Source organism: Balaenoptera physalus (assembly GCF_965194825.1).
Source record: "Balaenoptera physalus genome assembly, chromosome: 5".
NCBI classification, from domain to species: domain Eukaryota; kingdom Metazoa; phylum Chordata; class Mammalia; order Artiodactyla; family Balaenopteridae; genus Balaenoptera; species Balaenoptera physalus.
Genome location: NC_138884.1, coordinates 18,698,086 through 18,702,268, shown reverse-complemented (window position 1 = coordinate 18,702,268; position 4,183 = coordinate 18,698,086). Strand labels below are relative to the sequence as shown.

General features: G+C 42.2%; 1 pseudogene across 1 annotated transcript; it reads left to right on the top strand.

Annotated features, from left to right (window-relative positions):
- Nucleotides 1-1,983: 1,983 nt before the first annotated feature.
- On the top strand, nt 1,984-3,539 carry LOC309660813 (mitochondrial import receptor subunit TOM7 homolog pseudogene; annotated as a pseudogene). The gene has a single exon. The product of its transcript is annotated as a mitochondrial import receptor subunit TOM7 homolog pseudogene (transcript).
- Nucleotides 3,540-4,183: the final 644 nt, after the last annotated feature.

Here is a 4,183-nt window from a genome sequence, read left to right as displayed (position 1 = left end):
GTGATAAGTGTTATGGATAAAAATAGACAGGTCCCTCACATCACACGGTTTATATTCTAATATACTTGAAGGACCTGGTACAGAGTAGGTTTCTGATATGTGAGGGCCACATTAGTTACCTTTTCATTTAAAAGTGACAGGAACCTAATTCATACCTAATTAAGCAAATCTGGAGAAACGTAAAAGCGGGTCCAGCTCCAGGCCCAGCAGGATTTAGAGGTTCAAATATCTTCAGGAGCCTGTTTCTCTCCACTTTTCCCTCATGCTTTTCCCTGCATTGGCTTCATTCTCAGACACACTCTTACCAAACAGGGGCAATGATGGACACCATGGCTCCAACTAACATTTACTGTCCTAGCAACCTGGTAGGGAGAGAAGCTACCACAAATTTCTAGCCACACTCAAGCCAAATTGTAAAAACACAGCCCCAAATAAATTATTAACCTGAATGTCAATTTCCTTTTCTGTAGATTGAGGGCATTAATAATAATACCTATTTCACAGATCACTGTAAGGAAAGTTTGCTTACTGTATCTAAAGGCCACTTGCATAGGATTTGGCCAGAAGAGCACAAAATAAATATTGACTCATTGTTAATTTGTTTTCAGGTGTGGGTGTATTGATCCTAATTTCTGCTTCAGAGAGCTGTCGGAAATCAACAAATTTTATCAATGCTTAAAATTAGTACTTTGTTATGCATTATCCTGCCCTGTGGCTGTTTTATGAGAACATTTCTTCGGTTGTGTTGTAAAGTCTTCCTTATGAAGTAAGGTAGATAAGAAATGAATTTGTTATCTGAAAAACCTGGGTTCAAATCGTGCTCTGCCACTTAAACTTGTGGGATCTTGTGCAGCTGATTACCTTCCATGAGACTCACTTTGCTTATTTGTAAAGTAGGGATAGTGATACCTACTTCACTGGGTTGCTGGAAGGATGAAATGAGATGATATTTATTATTTCCCTAGCACCGTGGCAGGTTCAATATACAGTAGCTTGAAGCTATGAGCCTAGGATGGTGTCCTCCACACAGTGACTATTCAGTAAATCCATACTTGGAATTAGACACACATTCTAGACCCTCAGGTTTGGTGACCCACGCCTGAACTCTTGGGGCAGCTCTGCTTCAACAGATATTTTTGCAAACTCATTCTTAAGAATTTCCTTGGACATGAGTTCTGAACAGTCAAGGTTTCAAGCCACTTCTTTGGTTTAATAACTATCAAAAAGATGTTATTTCACTGTAGTTTTTCTTAAACTAAATTCTATCCCACGTCAATAATTATCCTTCCCTGTCATTTCTCTCATATACTGTACTTCATTTTCTTTTTTTATCAAATTAAGCTAAGAGGCTGTTTCTAAAGGGCCCCAGGGTGAGGGGTAAGTGCACTCGTGCTCTGACTTCTGAAATCACGAAAGGGTGGCTTTGAAAGGGGGCAAAGTGATAAGATGGCATTTAAGGACAACATGTGACTTGTGTGCGGACTGTGTGTGGAAGGGGCTCGTGTCACCAGGCAGAAAAGCAGCACTGACATTTTGGCACCAACTGGTGATACTGTCATCTTCTCCATTCACTAGGTTGCTCTTTCTGTCTATTTCGTCTTATTCAGAAAAGTATTTGTCGAGCCCGTATTATGTACCAGGCTGTGCGCTAGATGTGGGGCAACGCAGAAACACAAGGCACAGCCTCTGCCCTGAAGAAACCTGGAGTTCTCAGAGAGAGAGTTGACAGGCGGATGTAGACAGAAGGGGATCCTCATGCGAGAAAGACCTGGAGTGAGAATGCTGGGCACGCATGGGGGTCAGCGAACATGGCTCTGTTTCGGCTGGAGTGCACGGACTGCAGGAAAGGGAGTATAAGAGAACAGGGCAGACAGTAGGGTGGGACCCTATCACGTGTCAGGAGTTGGGACTTTCATAGCGAGGATACTCCCCCAGGGCTATCAGAAAACATCTACTGCCCGCTGCACCGCCCTGGTCATTGCCATGATGAAGCTGAGCAGAGGACAAGCCGAAGCTGTGGCAGCTCTTCAAGGGCAGTCAGTTTGCCATGTGCTGGGGCTTTATTCCTCTTGTGATTTACTTGGGATTTAAGAGGCAGGCAGATCCTGAGATGTCTAAACCAAGCATTTTGAGCCTGCTTTGGTGATAAGGGACAATTTGGTCTTCTGGATGTGGAAGCAGTCAATAAATAGGAACAACATGGAAGGTGTGTGCTCTGATTAGGATAAGAAATGGCACATTTTTCAGATGTTCACCAGTTGGATGGCACAGGGATCTTACTTCACAGATACATCTGTGGCAGAGTGGAACTCCACTGACTTCTTTATGATGGATTGTATCAAAACAAATATTTTTGACAATGAAAAACCAAATAAAAAACCCATCTACCCAGTCTCCCTGTCTTTAGGCTAATAAGGAATTGTCTCCATTTGACTAACACAGGCAATGAGGTTCAGAGATGTTAAGTGACTTTCCCGAGGTCACACAGCTTCCATGGGCCTTCTTTGGGAGAATGAAGCAGCTCCCAAAGCCATATCTTTTTTTTTTTTTTGATTAAAAAAAATATTTATTTATTTGGCTGTGCTAGGTCTCAGTTACGGCATGTGGGATCTTTAGTTGTGGCATGTGGGCTCTTAGTTGCAGCATGCAGGATCTAGTTCTCTGACCAGGGATCGAACATGGGCCCCCTGCATTGGGAGTGCGGAATCTTAACCACTGGACCACCAGGGAAGTCCCCCAAAGCCACATCTTTGATTCGGCTTTGTTCTAAAAGAATGGGTAGATATGAGTTACAGTGGGATTTTTATAACCTAATTGACCAATAAATTTCATAGATAATGACAACTACAAATATTTCTGTATTTCTTTAATATATTTGCACTCAGCTCAAGGGATAAAAATCTCAACAGAGACACTGTTTAGATTTCATTCATTCATAAACACCCATTACATAGAAAGCACAGGGCTAGGATTCTTCAGTGAAGAATAAACAGTACATGCTTTCTCTTCTACTTGTATGCATACTAATGCAATCCTAAATTGAGTTCTGTATTCCATCAAGGTAATAAAACCTATCCATTTTGACATTGAGCTGCCCATTATCCAATACAAAGCAATTTCTTTTTTAAGACAATTTTTAAAAAGTGGTTTTAGGTTCACAGCAAAATTAAGGGTAATGCACATGAAACAGGAGGGAAGGGGGCAGGGCACAACCTTTAGAAGAATGACACAGCCCAAGGACATGACATAAACTGATTAGAACCAAATAGGTCTAAGATGGTCGAAGAGTTGACTTCCACTAGACCTTGAGCCTCAGTATACCCTCACTGTAACATATCAGCAAGCTAAATGACACATCCACAGGTGCCATGACAGTTGCAAGGCTGACCATAAAGGTCAAAAAGTGGGTGGTGGCCCAATTTCTGGAAATCCCCACCCCTTCCCCAAAATAGCTGAAATATTCCTCCCAGTCATTAGCCTATGAAATTACCCACACCTATAAAAACTGACAACCACATACCCTGGTGCGGCTCTCACCTTCTGAGTGTGTTTCTCTCTAAATAAATCCACTTCTTATTTATCGCTTTGTCTCTCACTGAATTCTTTCTGCGATGAGACATCAAGAAACTGAGCTTCATTAAGTCCTAAGACCAGGTGTGTGATCTCAATTAAAAGACCGTGGGTTCAAGTCCCAATCCGAGTTACACGGTTTCATACAGAGATTATACCCTGCCCCTACATACACATAGTTTCTTTGGTTATAAACTTCCCCCACCAGAATGGTACATTTGTTATAATTGATGAACCTACATTGACACATCATTCTTACCTGAAAAATGGGTTCGCCTCTTGGTGCTTGTTGAGCCAAAAGACACGACCAAGCCAAAGATCAGGAGAAGGAGGATTTATTACTTGCAGCCAGTAAGGAGAACACTGGGGATCTTTCCCACAGCAGTGTCTCCCAAACAGCAAAATCGGGGAAGTTTTAAGCTAGGGGTACATGCATATTCATGAGGGGGCTCGGCAGGTCCACAGAGTCCAAGCTTTAGTTGATTGAAGTCACGAGGATCAGAGAAGGCCAATGTCATTATCCCTTAGCTTCTGTTGTTCTGGTGGTTGAGCACTTCAGGCTAATCTTTACCATTGCAATAGAACTGGGAGTCTTTACAGCTGATATATTATC